We start from the raw sequence: 23,358 nt of genomic DNA, 5'->3' as shown, positions 1-23,358 counted from the left end.
CTACAGCTAATCTGACCTGTTTATGAGGTCCATTTTTAATTTGTAAAGATGATGTCCAAAAGGGTTACAATTACTTAAGTCAGATAATGACCACATTTCTTTTTGAACAGTGTCACTTCTTCCCTCATGTTCTCCCAGTTTTTCACTTTCAAGCTCCCTCTCCCATATAGTTGTATAGTTCATTTACAATGTAGTGTCTATTGAGTAGCACTGCTGCATTTGTTAACCCTTTGTCCCACCTTTTCTGTGCTCTCTCTTGCCATTTCTAAACTTACACATAAAACAAAGGTGCACAAATTAAAAAAAAAAAAAAAACAAACATGAGACCACAGAAGGAAAAAGCAAAATAATAAAAATCTATCATTTCTTGGAGACCATTTTAATGAACATTATTTTATATGATAATATTTATATAGCTATTGAGCCTTTGTGATCCTCTCCACAGGGCATCCTCCTTTGATCTCACTTATAAATTTTTAGAATCCCATATAATTTATCATGTCCGATTGTAATGTTTTCTCTTTTACCATCCACATGTCTTTACTTGTAGAATTAAAGGCACATTCTAATGCAACACATGAGGGAAATCAGGCAGCATATATTTCTTTTAGTCTTTCTTCACTTAATATAAGTTTGTTCAAAGTCTTTACTTTTCCTTATGAATAGTGTAATATCATTCTTTCTGGATCAATAGAATTGCATCATACTGAAGCGTTTCTTCAGGCAAAGGAAAAAGTTAGCAGGATATATAGTAAGAAAATGGAATGGAAGAAGAATTTTACTAACTAAGCATCAGACAAGGGTATTCATAGCTAACACATATTTAGATATCAAAAAGTTAAACCCAACAAAAATAGACACTCAAATAAACAAGAACCCAATCAATATATGGGATAAAGATTTGAAGATAACTTCTTAGAAGAAGAAGTAAGAATGACAAATAGATACATCTCTCTCTGTAAAAGAAATGCAAATATAAACAACACAGATTCATCTCACCCCTGTTACAATGTCATTATGAAAAACTGAACAATCACAGATACTGATATGGATGTGGCCCAAAGGAAACTATTACACTGTTGATGGGAATGTAATCTTGTTCCACCACTTTGGAAAACACTATGGAAATTGTCTCACAAGTGAATAGAGAGCTACCTACCTATGATCCAGCAACTCCCCTTATGGCCATTTATTCAATAGAGCAGAAACAAGGCCACACTGAAGCTACCAGCACAATCATGTTCATTATTGCATTATTTTCTGTAGCCAACATATGGAATCAGCCCAGATACCTCTCATTGTAAAAAGAGGTCGAGAATTATATATGTATATATAAATTATGTATATATATATATATATATAATCTTATTGATCCCAATTTACAAGTATAGGTATGCATATATGTATATAAACATACATATATACATATATACAACATATATATATATATATATATATATACATACATACATAATGGAATTCTTCTCATCCTTCAGAAAGAATAATATTGCACCATTCTTAAGGAAAATGAAACACGTGGGAATAATATTAAGTGAAATAAAGCAGACTCAGAGAAACTTAGCTTGCATGATTTTCCTCATTTGTGTTAGATAGAAGGTGCCTAAAAATGTAAAAGTAAACACACTGGATGGTATTCAAGAAAGTACAAATGAATTATCTGAAGTGGCAGAGTCCATGGAGAGTGAAAATACTATAATTCTCTTAAAAGACTAAGTCAAAGCCCAACAAAATAAATACCAGTAAATGTGTACTGCAAGAGAGGACAAAGGGGGGCAATATGAGATGGGTAGGAAATTGAAGGGGAAAAGGATCGAATACAGGCAAGAATCCATTGTATACTTCCCAGAATTGAAATATGCAAAGCTAGGCGTAGTGTGAAATGGGGGGTGAAAATATTGATGTGGTAACACAATTCCAGGTGCTTCATACACATAAACTGCTTTGTTAAATGGCAAGTAATTCCAGAACATAATATTGAGATACATAAGAATCAGGGTTGATTGGGATGGGTGGATGAAAATGTTGAATGGGGTGACATTGATCAAGATGTATCCATACACTGTTTCAGTTAATACCAACTATTTTTACAGATAAAGATAATAAAAATATTCAAAAAATTAATTATGATAGTTGAATATAGAGTTGAACTTCAATTAGATTCCCATTTAAAAATTTTGGGGGGTGTTGCCAGTTGTGGGGCCTGAACTCTGGGCCTGGGCGCTATCCCTCATCTCTTCAGCTCAAGGCTAGTGCTCTACCACTTGAGACACAGCATCTCTTCGATTTTTTTTTTTTGCTTATATGGTGCTGAGGACCTCATGCATGCAAGGCAAGTGCTCTACTACTGAGCCACCTTCCCAGCCCTTAAAATATTTTAAACCTGGAGATATGGAGAATAAAATTCAAATAATAAAACTTCATTAATCTTTTTTATCTGAATTTGTGAAATTTAAATCAAAACTACTTTGCTTTTTGTCAGCCACCGGGCTGTTAGAATATTTCAAAATAAGTGGCTTAAAAACATCAGGAGTATATTATCCATACTCTAGAAGTTTAAACATTGATTATAAAAATGGTAATTCAAGCAATTCTTTGTCTAATGGGGGTCCATTTTCTGGTTCATTATAATCTATTTTCTGGACGTTCACATCGCAGAGTAGTTATACTGGGCTTCTTTTATCAGGATCATTACTACAGGGTAATCTCTGAAACGTTCATTCTAATGTGACCAGGCAGAGGAATAGAATTTCAACATGTTTACCTGGAAGGAGTTACATCATCCAATACACTTTGCAACTTTTTCTTTAACTCAGTGTGGTGTATCATTTGGATCTTATTTCATAGAAAATAATTACTTAAGGACAAGCTCATATCATGTGAATTATGTGAATGATTCTTCTTACAATGGGGATAATTATAGTGATGGCAAAGTGAAGTATGATTTTTTAGTGGCTCTTGAATCACATCATAGGTAAACATGTAAACGTGGTACAGCCTAAAGCCCTTCTGATGTATTTGAACAATCTCTGATGTGTTAATTGCTTTCAAAAATATTCGTTTAGCCAACAAATACAGATCTCCTTTGATTTTAATTAAGGTCTGCTATTAGAACTCTCACAGACACCAAAATCAGAGTACGCTAATATCTCTCATAAAATACAAAATAAAATTGTTACAATTAATAAAATATGAAGATTGTAATATTCATAGCATTATAAATACTAGTATTCACGTTATATAATATATTGGCATCCTGGATACCTCAATTTTTAAAATACTTATAAATAAGTGTGAATTGTTTACAAATAATTATTTGATTATGTGTAGAAACTGAGAAAAAATTGCATACATATTTACCATAGATGCAAATAGATACATCTGGTTATTTCTGATCCTTCATTTGTTGGTTTCATTCATGCATGGGGAACATGCAAATGAAAATTGCAAAATTGCATTGACTAAAGTGTTAATTACATGAAGTTTATGTTGGGCTAAATACCTGATTTTATAAATTGAATCGTTTTTGTCCCTTCCTTCCTCCGCCCCTTCCTTTGTTCCTTCGTTCCTTCATTCCTTCCTTTTTTCCTTCCTTCCTTCTTTCCCTCCTCCCTCATTTCCTCCTTCCTTACCCCTCTCTCTCTCTTTCTTTTTCTCTCTTTCTTTCTTTTTCTCTCTTTCTTTCTTTCTCTCTCTTTCTTTCTGTCCTTCCTTCCTTCCTTCCTTCAGTCCTTCCTTCCTTCCTTCCTTCCTTCCTTCCTTCCTTCCTTTCTTCCTTCCTTCCTTCCTTCCTTCCTTTCTTTCTTTCTTTCTTTCTTCCTTCCTTCCTTTCTTCCTTTCTTTCTTTCTTTCTTTCTTTCTTTCTTTCTTTCTTTCTTTCTTTCTTTCTTTCTTTCTTTCTTTCTTTCTTTCTTTCTTTCTTTCTTTCTTTCTTTCTTTCTTTCTTTCTTTCTTTCTTTCTTTCTTTCTTTCTTTCTTTCTTTCTTTCTTTCTTTCTTTCTTTCTTTCTTCTTCCATACTTCCTTTCTTCTTTTACTCAGAACATATCTTATGGCTATAGAAAAAACACCAACTGTTTTTCTTCAAGGTGTTATGAGTAATTATGAGTAGTCTAGAATAATATTAATTTTAATAACCTATGTTATATCTTAAGAGAAATTGTACTAAAAACAACTTCACAAAAGTTGCAGGATATGTAACAAATATCACTTTCCATGATATTGTTTATTTCTTCAAAGTAAAATAAGAATTTAGACATAATATTGTGTGTGTGTTGTTTTTGTGATTTGAACTCTCAAGGATATTGGTTTAACGTTTGAGCAACAACTGCACTTCTGGCTTTGTGTGTGTATGTGTGTATGTGTGTGTGTGTGTGTGTGTGTGTGTGTGTGTGTGTGTGTGTGTGTGTGTGTTGATGTGTGTGTGATTAATTGAAATGCGACTCATGAACTTTCTTTCCAAGGCTGGCTTTTTAAAACTTTTTAAATTTTTTTATTGTGAAAATACAGTACAAAGGGGTTACAATTACATGGGCATGTTAATGAGTACATTTCTTATCAAGCATTGTTGTCTCATCCTTTTTTTCTACTTCTCAACCTTTCTCATCTCCCCCCCTTCCTGCCCCATCCACCCCCCTGTCAAAGTTGTAAAGTTCATTTTTCTACATAATGACTTGTAAATCTCATTGTTGCAATGGGTCCACCTGTATCCTTTTTTAAACCATGTAATTTTTCCCTTGCTCTCCACAAATCATACCAACATCAAATACAATGCAAGCAGGGGTTATACCGTGGGGGAGGGGCACGTCTGTGACAAGCAGAATAGGTCAGATAAGTTGATGTTAGGTGAAATGAACCTCACGATAAGTATTTACATGTTTTTTTTTTCTTTCTTGCAATTGTTTCTAACATATTTATAAGATGATTTCTTTGTTGCCAAGGCTGGCTTTGAACCCCAGGTCCCTGAGTAGCGAGGATTACAAGCTAGAGAAACCCATATTAAGCACAGATATACCTAAGAATAAAATATATTTCTTATCAGTTTAACAAATTAATATTTAGATATTTATTTAGTTATTAAAGCTGAACATGCACTGTGAAAAATAGTTTTCATTTTTATAAAAAATATACACTCAAAGGTTTAAATGTCAGAATCTTTGCACAAATCGAAATACTCTATTATTCAAGCGAAAAGGGATCCTTAATCAAATTTCTCATTTAAGCTAAAAGCAATAGGCTCTGTCAGGGTGAATGAAGCAATTTTTCATTAAATTAAATATTATCTACTGTAGTCACATGATTTTTTCTTCTTTTAAACCTAAGCGTTTTTGACATAATATATAGATTCATACGTTTTTTGGGTATATAAATATTTAAGTTACTGGTTATGTATTTCTGAAGTTTGATTACTAAGACATTTCAAGGAAACACTGAATTTCATGTACTATGTCAACAGTGATTTTTAGAAATTGAATCAATCTCAATATGACATAAAGCAAGATATTCCATGGCTCATGCAATTATTCCTAGAATTGAATATAACTTGTTTTTGAATGGTAGGAAATTCATATTATACCTACTCTATAGAATAATTAAGAAATCAATGATCGTGATAGTATTTATTTTTTCTTCCACTAGAAAGAAAGAACCTCACAATAGATGACAAAAACTTGAATGGAAATGTCATAAAATTATGAAAAATTCAAGTTATTATGAGTTAGATGAAATAGTCATTTTTGAATGTCAAAAAATGAAATCTCTTGAAGCTTTCTTATCTGTTAAATAAAATGTATTTGCACTCAAAATATTTCATTCATCTCTTCAGTAATGGTATAATCCAACCTCCTCAATTTCAAAAAGCTTCTCTGATTATTTCAAGTAAATAATTAGGAACAGAATTTATCACAATTTACAGAAATATCTACCCGTAACTCTAGAAATTAAAACTGAAATCATAAAGTGTTGGGATTAATAATTAGCTTTCACTATGTTGCCATAAAAAGGTGAACCCTCTCACGTGGGCATAGTTGTAGAGATTTGGTCATTGAGAACTTATGATCAAAGAGAATGTTAAGATCAAAGTCCTTTCCTCTTCTTTCTTCTTTTACTCTCTGTCTCCTTCTCCTTTTGCTTTTCCTTCTCCCTCTCCCTCTTCCCCTCCTCGTGTTTCTCTCTTTCCCCACTCTTATTCCTACTTTACTTCCTGGCTTCCATGAATACACATACTCCGTCACATGTTCCTGACATGGGGTACTGTGCCACCACCAAACCAAAGCAATGAGGATAAGAAATATAAACTGAAATGTGTAAAATCAGAAGACAAGATTAATCTCTCCCCCTTTTAAGTTAATTTTATAAAGTATTTTGTCATATTAATAGGAGACTGACACAACATGGTCACATTTATTATAAGGGATAAGATTTACTGGAAAAAAATCTGACCAATATCGCCCTAATGAAATGATTGATTAAATTAATATTATATTAAGACAAATCTAGTTTAAAATATCAGATATACTTCAATAAGAGGCAAAAAAATCACGTCTATGGTTTCCTATGAGAAGACAGCAGAATACAATCTGGTCCTTAAGGAAATTGACCTATAATTGACTGCATTGTCAATTTCATAAATGATGTAAGAAGACTGTAGAACAAATTACAACCTAAACTGCATGTATTAAAATTTACTTCGTCCCATGTATTCTATCTATGTCTGGTTCCCAAAATGACTTACATTTTATCATATTTTTAATTAACTTTAAGTAGTTGTATGGGAGTTGCTGTTTGACAAAGTAGCTAATGAATAGTGTTTAGTGAGGTTTTTTTTTTTCTTTTTTCTCTCCTGAGGTTTGAACTCTGGGTCTGAATGCTGTTCCTGAGTGCCTTTGGATGAATGCTAGAATTCTATCACTTGAGGCATAGCAGCGCTTTCAGATTTTTCTGAGATTTAATTGGAAATATGAATCTCACAGACTTTCTTGCCTGGACTGGCTTCAAACCTCAATCCTCAGCCTCCTAATTATATAGGATTACAGGTGTGAGCCACTATTGCCCGGTTTAATACAATGCACCTATTTTTTTCACTCGTCCTGGGGCTTGAAATCAGGGCCTTGGCAATGTCCTTGAGTTTCTTTTCCTCATGCTAGTACTCTATGACTTGTGTCATAGTGCCAATTCCAGATTTTTTGTTTATGTAGTATTGAGGAACCAAACCCAGGGCTTCACACATGCAAGGCAAGCAGTCTACCACTAAGCCACACTCCCAGCCCTATACAATGCCTCTTGATAATCATTATCCCTCATCCTTCACAATCCTATCTCATCCCTCAATTTACATAATTTTGTAGAATATTCACTGACTCACAATAGCATGTATAGTCACTCAGAAAATATACCACGGATCATATTTTCTTGATAGTCTTAATCATCAACATACTAACGTTATGCATTATAGAATTCTGTGATTTTAAATTCTATATTATCACTTAGATTCACCCACTACTATTCTAAAAATTTTCCTAAGGTTAATGCAAATGCAATTTGTAATTTTTCGATAAAGTAAATTATTCTTAGAATGTTAAAGAGTTGGAGTAAGAATATTACCTTCAGTTCTAGAACATTTTATCCTTACTACCCTCTCAAAATATTCCCATATTTATTACTAGTCACTTCCTGTCAACATTCGACCATACCTCTCTTGAGCAGCTATTATTTCATATTCTTCCTCTACAGATGTGCCAATTTTAAAAAGCTCATATAATTAGAAAATGTAGTCTATTTTATCCATTTTTCCCATGTAATATTACTGTTTTTACAGTAAGTCCATGTAAACTTTTCTCATGGATAGAGCATATGTATAATAGAATAACATCCTCAATGGGCATTTAAATTCTTTATTACATGTTATTATAAAAGGTTTTGCTCTGTATATTCTTGTATATGTGTCTCATTGGACATATGTTGAAATCTATTTTGTATATACAATTATGATTCAAAATGCTGGATCATAGAAGCAACTCTATATATAATATCTTAAAGATTGCCAGTATGTTCAACAAACTGACTATATTATTTTAAATGTCAAACACCAATGTATAAGGATTCCAATTTCTACATAATGGTTGTGCATGGCTAGCTTATTGTTTCTATTTCCACTAATCTCTATATGTATGCAATGTCTATGTATGTTATGATCTTTCCATATGTTACTTGGTTGTTATTATATTACTATAGAGATATGTATTTGGATTTTTTATAACTTATTCAGGATGGTTAAAGTTTTTCATTGGCATTAATATGCTATTAATATATTTCTGATTCAAGTCTACTTAAATAAATTTATATGTTTACACACTATATGTACATATGCATATATTCATACTTATATGTGTATATATACTAATACCTATATAAGGATATACAGATGTGTATATACATGTATATAGACATATATGTATGTTATTATTTTCATTTGTCTGTAAGTTATCATTTTACTTTATTTGCCAAACACGTCCTTTATTGATTTTACTTCATTTTATTTTATGGTTGATGTTGTACAGAGAAGCCAGTTGAGTTGCCGGTGACTCACCCCTATAATCCTAGCTACTCACGAGGCTGAGATCTGAGTATCATGTTTCAAAGCCAGCCTGTGCATGAAAAGTCCATGAAACTCTTATCTCCAATAAACCACCAGAAAACCTGAAGTGGCCCTATGGCTCAAGTGGTAGAACTCTAGCCTTGAGTTGAAGAGTTGAGGGACAGCACCCAGGCCCAGAGTTCAAGGCCCACAACCCCCACAACCACCATGACCAACAACAAAAAGAATACTGACTGAAAAATCAATAGTATTAAGCAGTCTTAAAGATAGGCTCAAGTCTAAAATTTTAGTATAATCTTAGATTCCAGCATCGTTCTAGTCCAATGAGCTAAGAGCCCTCAGAATGTTGAATGAATTTCTTAGTTTATTTACACAATCACTATAAGTATGTATTTTCTCATCTCTTTCTTTCATTTCACAAGAGAATCTGTATTTATCCTTTATGCCAAAGATCTTCTTAAGATATAGGATGTTAGGCAGAAAAAATTAGATGTATGTTTAAAGATTTTCATCTCTTAAGAGACTAAAAAGCTCAGAAGACATTTTGCTATTACTGGCATATTTCAGATGACTTAAATGTTTTGGTTCTTAAACTAAGTGAAATACGTGTAAAATGTTACAGTTTTTCCAAACAATGATTATGGCTTATACTTTTCTGCTCCAATGAGTTGAAACTTCTGAACAAGATTGGAGGGCATATCGATTTCAGGGGAGAAGTTTTAATGTTAGAATGCCAAGGGAGATTCCTAAAACAGCATTGCCTATCACATATCTGTTAGTTATACTTATGGCATATAAGTGTATATACCTACAAATATGATTTGAATAAGGAATGTGTGATTTACACAATTCATTCAATAACAACTAAAACCAGAAAACACTTCTATTTATTTAAATAAACTAGTATATCTAGTGAGGATTTAAAAATTTTTAGAATATATATTTTAAGATATATTTCAAAGTACTATTTATTTTTAATGGTTTATTTTTAATTGTCAGTTTGGGGGCTTGAAATCTGGACCTGGACACTGTCCCTCAGTTCTTCAGCTCAAGATTAGTGCTCTACCACTTGAGCCACTCCAGTTTTCTTTTGTCTCATTGGAGATAATATACTCACAGACTTTCCTGCGTAGGCTGGCCTTGAGCCATGATTCTCAGTTCTCAACCTCCTTAGTAGCTAGGGTTACAAGCATGAGCAACTATATCCATTAATTTCTGCATGTAACATTTTTTTTTAGTGAGAATGCTCAAAAACTTATCTTCTCACTGTGATGAAATATCTATTCTTAACTATGATCACTTTTCTTCTTGTAGTATAAAATTAATATATTAACTTTTAGTCATGGAAGTCTGCTAATTAAAGTTACATAAAACATTAATTGTAAAGTGAAAGAAATTCATGGTTCTGTTTCTTCTTTTAAGTAAACCATTCTGCGTTTTGTTTTCAATTATATTTCTTTGGAAATGTGTAATATTCATTGATTTAACTGTTAAAATTGATATCAATTACATTATATCTAGTTGATTCAAACTTGTATTTGAAAATTGCACCCTTACCACAAATATACTTCCACTTTCCTCTATCACATAATTAAAATAACAGTAAAGCAAATATTGGCGTTAGCCATTCATGTGTAGAATCCTAGAAACTCAGGAGTCTAAGACCTGAATACTTTAGTTCAATGTCAGTCCAAACAGACAAAAATGTGAGAAAACTTTTCTCCAATTATCCAGCAAGAAGCAGAAGGTGAGAATATGGCTCAAGGAATAGAACAAAAAATTAGAGCAAAAAAATAGAGCAAACAAAAAGCTATGAGCAAAAAATTCAAGGAAGACCATAAAACATTGAGTTCCAGCCTTAAAAATGGCATATACACACAAGACAACAACAAAAAGTAATATGAACATCAATAATGAAGACAAAATAGTAGAAAAGATCATGAGGAATATGTAAACATCTGGAAGACAGAAATCATTTGACAGAATTTTGATTCATGAAAGGGAAAAGTGGCAGTCTCATTTGTACAATCTCATTGTAGTCATTTTTATTGAAACTTTGCTATTGGGTAACATGTGAAAGAGTAGATTGGATTACCTGACTTAGCAGACCTTGCTTGTGACTATGCACCATCCCACTATGCAAAATCTAAAATAATGCTTGGTAATTTAAATAAAACCTCATGTTAGAGACTGTTTGGCCCACATAGACTGAGGTCCTTATATTGAGGCTTCATACCAGTGCTTTTGTTTATAACCACTCCTGTTTTAACAAGTTAGGACAAATAGAAGTAGTGGGTTTAATTATAAAAGGGAAGCATGCTACAGATTTATTTTTGTTGCTAAGGCTCTAACCGCTTTAGATTATTTTTCAGGCCAAGTCATCCTTGAGTAATTATCGCTTACCTATGGCTTCCACAAACGTGAGATAGCAGGAAATTTCATTATATCTAGCTTTCTTTGTTTTTGTAGTTCCTCACGAATTTGTGTTTTTCAGAACTGGCCCTCATATCAGTCTTCTAAATCTCCGCCTTCTAATTAGCAAGGTATATTTCATCTCAAGCTTGGATCCACATTATTTTCAATGTAAACATTTAATATTGACTTCTGTTTTCTAGATATTAAATTCTATAGAGGTTAGTATGGATCTTTATGATCTTATAAGAACAAAGATAAATCCCTTGAATACTTTTTTCCAATTTATTTAAATATTTCTAGTATGACATCACAAATAGGACATTAATATGTCTCAAGTATCTTATGCAAACCAGTTAATTTAATTATTTTGTGCACATATTAAGTCCAATATAATTTTATCAAATCTATATTAATATCCAGTATTTACAGATAGGTTTCTTTACCAAAAATAATTGTCTCATGTTTGCCTTTTATAATCAAACCCACCACTTGTCTTTTTTCCATCTGAAACCTGTTTTATCCTGGCAACCAACATATTTTTTTTCTCCAACATTGAGATCATGCAATAAATAAACATGATTGCCATCAAATCTAAGGTAGATTATTCCCAGTTATTGTATGCCTTAATTTTTTATTGCATTAACTCGAGTTGCCTTTTGGTTCTGTTATTAGAGAATGTAGCACAATTCGTTTCCCATTCACTTGAAGAAAGCCTGAATTGATTTCCTTTTCTTTGACTAGAGGAAATAATGCTGCTATAATCCTCTGTGTTTTGGCGTTTGGGTGAATGTTATATTTTATTTCTATGAGACAAAACCTGGAAAGATCAATTCCTGTGCTATATGGTGGGTATTTGCTTATTTCATATGCTAAGAACTTGTCAAATGTTTTCAGAAGTGAATTTCCCATTTGACATTTCTGCCAGCATCCATTTTCTCTGTTTTTTGATAACATTTAGTATGGTCATTATTGTATTATGTGAAGTAATTCTTATACATGTTTTATGATGTCATTTTGGTTTTAATGTGCATTTATTTGGCGACTGATGATGATTTTCTTGTGCTTATTTTTCACAAGATATACTTTGCTGGTTTCTAATTGATGTTCTTTTTAACATTAGGTTTTGAGAGTTCTATGTAGAATCTAGATTTGAGGCATTCTTCAGGTATAAGATTTATACATATTTTATCCTTGACTATGGGTACACCTCATCATCATTATAATCATCACAATCATCATCATCATCACTATCATTATTACTACTATTACCTTTCTACATGTATGTATGGTCCTGGGGCTTGAACTCAGGGTCCCTGAAATTTCTTTTAATTTGTTAAAAATTTAACATTTCAGTCACGCCTCACTTCTGGCTTTTTGCTGATTAATCAGAAATAATATTCTCAAGGACTTTATTTTGTGGGGGGCTGGCTTCATATAGCAAAACTTAAATCACAGGCTACAAGTAGCTAGGATGAGATACATGAGCCACCTGCTTCCAACTTCTATTCACCACTTGTATATGAGCTTTCACTGACCAAATTATTTTACACTTTCATTAAGTTCTACTGTATTGTTTTCCTTGCCTATAATTTTAATGCCAAATTTAAGAAAATTTCATCTCCAAAATTGTCAAGACATCTTTCTTTGTTTTACATTTGCATCACTCATTTTGTTTTATATGCCATGTTTTAATCCTGCTTGAAGTTAATATTTGAATAAATTGTTATGTTTAAGTCAATGTTTACTTTTTAATTCTCCCCAATATTGTCTAACCTCTCACCACTTATTAAAAAGAATTGCATTTTACAAATGTTTGGTTTTAACTCTTATTAAATATTCCTTGATAATATTTATGTGGAGCTAATCTGGTGCTGTACAGACCCATTGAGCTGTACATTTTTTCTCTACAAATATAACAATTTTATACTAACAGCTTTAATATTGGACAGAGAAATATATTCCAGTTTATTTTCCTTTGTGAATGAGTCAGAGTGCTTTTCAGGTGTTTTTAGAAGTTGTCATAAACATAAATAAAACTGTGAAGCTGGACCATGTTGGCTCATGCTTGTAATCCTAGCTGCATAGGAGGCTGTGATCTGAGGATTGTGGTTCAAAACCAGCTGGATCGGGAATGTCCGTAAGACTCTTATGTCCAATAAACAACCAGAAAACCAGCAGTGCCAGAGTTTCTCAATGGGTAGAGCACTCATTTGAGCTGAAAAGCATTGGGTCAGTGCCAAATACCAGATTTCAAAAACCACGAATGACCAACAAATAGGGGAGGAGACAATTTATATCTTGGCTCAATTGTATCCTCCAATCCACAAAAATTATATGTCTCCATTTATTTTGATTTTTGCCTTTATATACAGCATTGTATAATTTTCAATGACAGTGGGTGAACAGCACTTTAATAATTTTGACGATATGTGAAGGCAGCAGAAAGAAATTCACAGAAAACAGTTGAAAAATAAAGGGCAATAAGAATGGAGAAAAAAAAACAGGTTAATCAGGCCCTTGATCAATATGAGAGTGTAAAGTATTTCAATAAGATTTCTTCATACAATTAATATACATCAATTAATAAATATCTTCCAAAGGCATTTGTATTCAAGTATGACATAAAGGATATATACAGATTCTGTGGTGAAATGAAAGATAGATGATAAAATACATACTTATAGTAACTGTGTAAATAAACTAAGAAATCTGGTTAACATTCTGAGAACACATGGCTCATTAGATGAGAAGGCTGTTGGCATCTAAGATAATACCACAATGTTAAACTTGAGCCTAACTTTAAGACTGATTAATACTTTTGCTTTTCGAGTCAGTATTCTTTTTGTTGTTGTTATTGGTGGTGGTGGTGGTCGTGGGCCTTGAACTCTGTGCCTAGGTGCTTTCCCTCAGCTCTTCAGCTCAAGGCTGGAGCCATAGCACCACTTCCAATTTTCTGGTGGTTTATTGGTGATACCAGTCTCATGGACTTTTTCTGCCCAGGCTGGCTTTGAACCGCGATCATTAGATCTCAGCCTCCTGAGTAGCTTGGATTATAGGTGTGAGCCCCCAGCACCAGGCTTCAGTCAGTATTCTTAGTACAAGGAAAAAATACAAATGGTTTGGAACCAAGCTGTAGAAGACTGCCTTTTTTGCTTTAGAAGAGAGCTGTCAGATACCTTATGAGTAGATAGATTTAACAAAAATTGAACATATCAGTCCACACTGAATGCTACCAAACATTTTGCAAAGTTCCAAAAATGATAAGAATATTAACTGTAATAATTACCTCGATATTAAAGGACATGTTTTAGTGTTTTGTCTTTATTGTTACTGTTGTAAATGTACAATGCCATTTTATTCATTTTTGTTGTTGTTCCCTTTGTATGTTCTTTCCCCTATGGCATATCCCCTGTTGTCACTGTACTCAGTTATGGTATCCTGCATCTTGTATATACATGTCTAATCTGGGGAGGGGAAGGAGAATTACAAAACTGTGAAACAAGGACACAGGATGACACATTGCAACATACTCAGAAGACAGTATATTGGAAATGAACTTTACCACTTCATGCAGTGAGGGGTGGGGAGATAGGAATGTGAGAGCTGGGGGAGGGAAGGGATAGTGGGACAACAAGGAAGGGAAAGGGTAACAATGATCAACAAGTAATATACTCATTGCCTTACTCATGTAACTGTAACCCCTCTGTACATCTTAACCATAAAATAAAATAAAGTAAAATCAATAAAGGACATGTTTGGCAAATAAAGTAAAATGATAATTTACAGAGAAATGAAAATAATAATATACATATATGCCTGTATATATGCATATACACATATGTATATTCGTATATGTATACATATATAGGTATTTGTATGTATACACATATAAGTATGAATATATGCACATGTATACATAGTGTGTATACATATTCATTTACTTAAAACACTTGAATCAGAAATATATTAAGAGCATATTAATACCAATGAAAAAAATTAACCATCGTGAATAAATTATCAAAACAAATGAAATACATATCTCTATATTAATATAACAACAACCAAGGAACATATGGAAGTATCATTATATACCTAGAAATTGCATACATATAGAGATTAGTGGAAATAGAAACAACAATGAGATTACACTGCACAACCACTATGTAGAAATTGGAATTCTTATACATTGGTCCTTGGCACTTAAAATGATACAGTCAGTTTGTTAAACATACTGGCAATCTTTAAGATATTACACATAGAGTTGCCTCTATGATCCAGAGTATTTTTTGTTTCCTTTTTGGTCAGTCGTGGGGCTTGAACTCCGGGCTTGGGAACTGTCCCTGCACTCTACAGCTCAAGGCAAGCACTCTACCACTTGAGTCACAGTGCCACTTCGGTTTTCTAGTGGTTTATTGGATATAAGAGTCTCACGGACTTTGCTTCCCAGGCTGGCTTTGAACCGTAATCCTCAGATCTCAGCCTCCTGAGTAGCTAGGATTACAGGCATAAGCCACCGATGCCCAATTTGATCCAGCATTTTGAATCATAATTGTATATACAAAATATATTTCAACCTATATCAAATGAGAAACATTTACAGGAATATACATAGCAAAACCTTTTACAATAACATATAATAAAATATTGAAATGTCCATTGAGGATGTTATATAATTATTCACATGCATACAAAACAATATACTCCATCCATGAGAAAAATTTTCATGGTCTTACTTTGGAAACAGAAATATTACATGGGAGAAATGGATAGACTACATTTTATAATAATGTGAGTTTTTTAAAATTGGCACATCTGTAGAGGTAGAATATGAAATAATAGCTGCTCTAGAGGAGGTAGGTTGAAATGATGACAGGAAGTGACTATTAATAAATATTGGAGTATTTTGAGAGGGTAGTGATGATAAAATGTTCTAGAACTGAAGCTGATGTTCTTACTCCAACTCTTTAATATTTTAAGAATCATTGTACTTTATTGAAGAATTACAGAGTGCATTTGCATTAACCTTAGGAAAAATTTTTATAATAGTAGTGTGTAAATCTGAATAGTAGTGTGTGAAAATTTAGAATTTAAAATCCCAGAATTCTGTAATGCATAACTTTAGAATGTTGATGAATAAAACTATCAATAAAGTATAATCAGTATATATTCTCTGAGTGACTATATATGACATTGCAAGTCAGTGAATATTCTACAAAATTATGCAAATTGAGGGATGAGATAGGATTGAGTAGAATGAGGGATAATGATCATCAAGGTGCATTGTATTGGCCATGGAATGTGGCATAGTGGTAGACTGCTTGCCTTGCATGTGTGAAGCCTTGGGTTTGACTCCTCAGTACTAAATAATTTTTTAAAAGCTGGAATTGGCAATATGACACAAGTTGTAGAGTGCTAGAGTGAGGAAAAGAAGCTCTTGGGCATTGCCAAAGCCCTGAGTTCAAGCCCCAGGACTACCAAAAAAAAAAAAAAGGCTCATTGTATAAGCCAGGCACTAGCTGCTCACGCCTGTGAGCCTCAATAATCAGGAGGCTGAGGATTGTGATTTGAAGCCATCCCAGGCAAGAAAGTCTGTGAGATTCTTATCTCCAATTTAATCTCAGAAAAATCTGAAAGTGCTGCTATGCTTCAAGTGATAGAGTTCTAATGTTCATGCAAAGGAGCTCAGGGACAGCGCCCAGACCCAGAGTTCAAACCTCAGAAGACAAAACAGAAAAAAAAAAAAACCTCACTAAACACTATTCATAAACTGCTTTGTCAAACAGCAACTCCCATGCAATTACATAAAGTTAATTAAAAATATGTTTAGAATAAGAATACAAATCATTTTGGGAACCAGACATAGATAGAATACAGGGGACAGAGTAAATTTTATATCACACAGATTGAGTTGAAATGTGTTCTTCAGTCTTCTTACATCATTTATGAAATTGACAATACACCAAATACAGGTCAATTTCCTTGAGGAATAGATTGAATTCTATTGTCTTTTCATAGTAAACCATAGACGTGATTTTTTTGTCTCTTATTGAAGTATATCTGGCACTTTAAAATAGATTTTTCCTAATATAATATTAATTTAATCAATAATTTATTAGGGTGATGTTGGTCAGATTTTTTCTAGTAAATCTTATCCCTTATAATAAGTGAGAGCATGCTGTGTCAGTCTCATATCAATATGACAAAATACTTTATAAAATTAACTTAAATTGGGGAAAGATTAACCTTGGCTTCTGATTTTATACATTTCAGTACATGTTTCTTATCCTCCTTGCTTTTGGTTGGTGGTGGCACAGTACCCTATTTCAAGAACATGTGATGGAATGTATGTATTCATGGAAGCCAGGAAGTAAAGAAGAGGCAGAATAGGAGTGGGAGAGGGAAAAAGAAGAGGAGGGGAAGAGAGAGAGCAAAATGGAAAAGGAGAAGGGGAAGGAGAAGGAAACAGAGAATAAAAAGAAGGAAGAGGAGGAAAGGACTTTGATCTTAACATCCTCTTTGATCACAAGTTCTCAGTGACCAAATCTCTACAACTATGCCCACTTCAAAGGGTTCACTTCTTTAAGGTAACATAATGAAAGCTAATTATTAATCCCAACCCTTTATGACTTCAGATTTAATTTCTAGAGTGGTGGGTAGATATTTCTACAGATTTCAATAACATCTGTTCCTAAATATTGACTTGAATTAATCAGAGAAACTATTTGGCATGGAGGTGGTTTGGTTATACCATTGCTGGAGAGATGAATCAAATATTTTGAGTGTAAATACATTTTATTTAACAGATAAGGAAGCTTCAAGAGATTTCATTTTGTGACCTTCAAAAATGACTATTTCATCTAACTCATAATGACTTGAATTTTTCATAAACTTTATGGCATCTCCATTCAAGTTTTTGTCATCTATAGTGAGGTTCTTTCTTTCTACTTGAAGGAAAAAATTAATATTATCATGATCATTTATTTCTTAAATATTTTATAGAGAGTAGATATAATATGAATTTCCTACCATTCAAAAATAAGTTATATTGAAGTCTATAGTGTAATGCCAAGGTTGCAGGATCCCTCAAAAAAGACCACCAAGAGTCAGACTATACAGCTGTTTTATTTAAATGGGCTGCAGCTTGGGCCTCTTCCTACACTCCGACATAGCGGGACCCAGGAGGAGAGCCCCGAGCTAAGGATTTGCAGGTCTTATATAGGCACACAATCAACACAATCAACTTTAACCTTTCATTCCCCCCCTTGACTTATGGTCCTGAGCCACAATCTTGTGGCTCTGGCCCAAAACTAAACTCCAACAGCTCTTGATCTTGAACGAGTATACCAATAACAATCAGTCCATTTTTCTTTTCTTCATGAGTGGTTGGGTAGGATGCTTGGAGACTTCCCATCTTTCCCCACGGTTGTCCAAGACAAAGGGGTCAGCTGGTCAGGTGTGGGAACAGTGGATCCAAGCAACAATGCCATCCACCTTAAGGGGAGTAGGTGTAGCCAGTAGCACCATGTAAGGTCCCTTCCACCATGGTTCCAGAGATCACAAGTTGTGCCTTTGAACAAACACCCAGTCCCCTGGTTTAAACAAATGTGGAGTATGAATAGAAGCAGAATCATATAATGCTCTAAGCTGGGGCCCCATACTCTTATGCACCAGCTGTAAATAGTCAAGCTTACACAGAAATTCAGTATCATCCAAATCAGCAAGCAATTCAGTCTGAAGGCTAGGGATAATGGGTGGAGGGTGTCCATACATTATCTCAAAAGGAGTAAAGCCAAGCCGATAGGGTGAAGTTCTTATTCTAAACAAGGCAAAAAGAAGGAGCAATACCCAGTCTGCACCACTCTCCAAGGCCAATTTAGTCTCTTTTAGAGTCCGATTCATTCTTTCTACCTGCCCTGAACTTTAGGGTCTATAAGCACAGTGCAAATTCCAATCCGTCCCCAGTACCGCGGCTATTCCCTGACTTACTTTTGAGACGAAGGCCGGTCCATTGTCTGACCCGATGGTGGATGGGAAGCCATACCTGGGTAGGATTTCTTCCAGGATCTTCTTAGTCAACACGTTCTCGGTCTCATGCTTTGTTGGGTAGGCTTCAACCCATCCTGAATAAGTATCTACAAAAACTAGCAAATATTTATATCCAAATTTATCAGTTTTAATTTCTGTGAAGTCTACTTCCCAATGCACACCTGGCATATCTCCACGGAGGCTAGCTCCTTTTGTAACAGGTTGATTGGGGGCATTGGTGAGCTGACAGGCTTTACAATTTTTAACAATGTCCTCAATGAGTTGATTTCCTTGCCTAATTTTTACCTCTGAGTGTCGGAGCAAGTCCTGCATTGTTCGAGTTCCCTCCCCAATTTTCCACCAGTCTTTGTTTCCTTCTGTGTCTAGGGGTTTATAGGCCATGGGAATTTTCTTTATCCACTCCAAGTCTTCCTGGGAGTACTGAGGCTCAGGAGGCAACACGTGGTGGTCATTGCCTCAAACTTTAACCTCTCAATAGGAATAATTGGATAAGTGATGGAATATCTTGCTTTAGTTCAGATTTAAAGTTTAATTTTCAAAGTGCCTTATAGTTCAATTTTGGCAATCAAAATGAAAAACAGGCATGTTTCATCCTCAAGAATGTCATTATCTTTATCTGATTTGGGGATGGGAATGGAAATCACAGATATGGTGAGATAAAGGACAAATGCATCAGTGATCCTCAAAAAAACATTATTTTGGAAATGAATTTTACAACTTATGGGGGAGGATGGGAGTTGGGGGGAAAGCAGGAAAAACCAAGGGAGAGGGTACACTGTTTAGAAGAAATAGACTATTTCCTTAGTTCTGTAACCCCTCTCTATATACTTTACAATAAAAAATTAAATAAAAATAAATAAATTTTTAAAGAAATCGAAAAAAAAGAATGTCATTATTTTATGTGTGAAAAAATAAAATAAACCTAATATTAATTCAGTGTAAATAAGAAATCAAATCCTTATGCAATGCATCGATTCCATAGATTATGAAATATATTGGTAAAATTAATAAAACTTGTATTAAGTATGTTACTTAAGACATGAAGCAAGTGATAATTTTGTTTTCTAGGTGACGATATAGAAATGAAAGCCCAAAGATTCCAGAGTTCTTTGTGATTGATACGTGTCAATTTACACATATGCTTGTCTCAAGTCAATGTTATTTCAGCATAACTGAGAACAGAACTAAATAAAAATATACTCAAAGGTTTAGCTTTATTTTGTTAATAAATATGTCATTTTATATCTCTCTATTTTATTTGAAAAATCTGGTAAATTTATTTAAGTCATATCAACAATAATGAGAAATAAACAGGATCTACCTCCTTAAAAGACAATGAATAAGAAAAAAAAAATGACTCTTTTGTTTTGTTCCAAGGCTGAATTAAGCCAGGCCCAAAGAAACATAGGTCCCATGTTTTCCCTTATTTGCAATAACTGGTATTTGTCTGAGACAAGCAGAAACGGTCAGATAAGTTTATGTTAGGCAAAATGGAGCCCAAAATAAGGATTCAAATGTTTTTTCTTTCTTGTGATTTTTTTCTAACATATTTATAAGATGATTTCTTTGTTGCTTTGTATGTCTCTTCCCCACAGTATAACCCCTGTTTTCACTGTATTTGATGTTGGTATACTTTGTAGAGGGGGACAAAAAAAACTTATTGTTTAAATAGTAATAAAGGTGGACCCATTGGAATAAAAAGATGTACAAGCCATTTTGTTGAAAAACGAACTTTACAACTTTGGCGGAGGGGGACTGGGGTGGTCATGGGAAAGGAAGCGAAGGGGAAACAAAAGAGGAGGCAACAATGCTTGTTAAGAAATGTACTCATTACCTTGCCCATGTAATGGTAACCCCTCTGTACTGTATTTTCACAATTAAAAATAAAGGAAAAAAAAAAGAAAGAAAAAAGTGAAACAACAAAGAAAAAAATTGAACCTCATTTTGCATTTTGTCTTTGTATATTGTGGTGCTTTGCAATTGTGTATTATGTGACTATCCCATAAATATGGGCTCAAACCACTAGGGCTACTGGAAGAAAATTTCAAAATCTAAAGCAGGTAACACAGCTGTACAGTTGTTTGTGGGTTTCACTGCAGTAGCAGGAGGGCATTGTTATACCTGGACTGGAGACCCTCCAAAGATCACCAGAGACCAAGATCAATGTAAGTGAAAAAAGAGTCGTTTATTTGCAAGTTCAAGCTTGGTCCTCCATGCACTCGGTAACCCGTGACACTAAGAGGTCCCGAGCATAGAATTAGTACAGTTTTTATGGTATTGAATAAACAACCTTAAGGGAGTATTACATGAGATATTACATGATTGGTTAATATTTTAAGCAAATTAAGCTACACATACATGATTGGTTATTATTAATACTGACTTGTTATTGACGGGTACCACCTGGCCACTGGGTCACCGTGTCTCGTATAGACACCCAGTGTTTGGTTGATGTATCCAGAGAAAATTCCTGTGGCTTGCCCAAGGATTACATATGTTTCAGTTGCCTGGCAATTGTTTTCTTTTCTATATCATTTCTGGGTCAAATTCATGGTTCTTTCTATAATCCGTACCTCACAAGATGGTTGCTAATCTGTAATGGAGTTACTTAGTTCTTTATTGTGCCTCTTTAAGTCTTAGACTCTTCATTCCCCCTTTTCTATTATGCACCTGAAAGGCTAATCATTGTCCTTACGGGCCTGCGTTACGTCTTTTATCAGGGATTAATTGATATGGCATTCTCAAGACCATCAGTTGTATGGTATTGACTCGTTTCTTAACACACATCACTAGTCGATTTACAACACAAGGCCCTATTGTGAACACAAGCACTAGAATGATAATGGGACCCAACAGAGTGGATATTAATGTAGTAATCCAAGGGGAATAGTTAAACCATGATTCAAACCATCCTTCTTGCTGTTCCCTTATTCTTTAACAACTCGAGTGATTTGCATAGAAGCAACATTCTTCCCTAGGGCAGCACATAGACCTCCTTGCTGTAAGAAAAGTGCAGCCCTTGACTGTTTTGTAACGCCACCTCAGGTAAGGAATCATGACATTTTTGAAGGTAGGCTGGAGAACTTTCCAGGTTTTTTATATCCTCATCTATAGAAGCACAAAGGTTAGAGTAGGGTGTTCTCTGAATAACCAGGGATGCTACTCGAGTTCCTACTCCAGCTAAGCCCACCAGAGCTCTGATTCTCACAGCATTTATTATTTCTATTTTAGCTTTTCGGGGTCAGTAGCTTGCTGCGGACATTTTTTATCATCTTGTCTTCCAGAGAATTGTAAAGTAGTCGTGGGATGAGTTGCACCATGACACAAAAGCTGTGGGTCCTATTTAAAACTTCCAGTGCACAAAAGGGGTTAGGCCAGTTGAACATGTCTACCAAACATCTTGGGGAGGTAATCAATAACCTTCCTCAGGAGTCCATTCTTGGGTCTGATTACATAAGTGAGTAAAATTAGTACTCGTCCTACACATAACCGTTGTCCTATAACTGCCTTTAGGGTAAATTTTGCCTCTTTTTATTCCCATCTGCATGATTTACTTGTTTTAGTTACATTCTGTACCACTGCAATACTCTAATAAAATGGGGGTGTCATATCAGAACACATCCAACGTGTTTTGGTAATATCAGGGCGGGTCTGCTTGATTACATTATAAGTTTGAACCAACAGCTGCCATAGAGAATCCTCCAGCAAGGTGATGTTCTCCCTGATGGGGTCTCCTCTTTTCAGAGGAGATGGGGTCACTACAGCCTGGGGCTTGTTCTTTTCACTTGCTTTGGCTTTTGTGGCAGAAACCGGTCTTAAAACAGTGTTTGTTCCCATTACTGAAGGGAAATAGCTAGCTGTGGCAATTGCCTGTAGACTTCTAAGTATGTCAATGTGAGTCTCTCCACATCGGTAAAATCTTAGTCCCCAAGTCTTTCCTAATTCCCATCCTATGACTTGTTTGCCCTTGTCTGTGAACCGAACTTCCACTCAGGCATCAGAATCCTGGGGAACCCTAATTTGTTGGTGCACAGGCATCCCATTAAACTGGATGCCCGCTGGCCCTGATTTAGTAAAAGTAACAAGGTCTCATCCTTTTCCTTTCCATTTTCCTGAGGTACTTGTTTTGCAGCCCCAGCTCTTACAGTAAAAGTCCTCTTGTCCTCCACAATTACTAGTCCTTCCTTCCCCTGGGCAAACATATCAGTGTCTCCGTCTACACTCAACAAGCCTAGGTCCTTCCCATACTCCCTCAGCGAGCTGTCACAAATTAAATGTAAGCCT

This window comes from Dipodomys spectabilis, unplaced genomic scaffold (assembly GCF_019054845.1).
Source record: "Dipodomys spectabilis isolate Male_0828 unplaced genomic scaffold, ASM1905484v1 ptg000498l, whole genome shotgun sequence".
Lineage (NCBI taxonomy): Eukaryota > Metazoa > Chordata > Mammalia > Rodentia > Heteromyidae > Dipodomys > Dipodomys spectabilis.
Note: the sequence above shows the minus strand (reverse complement) of the source record.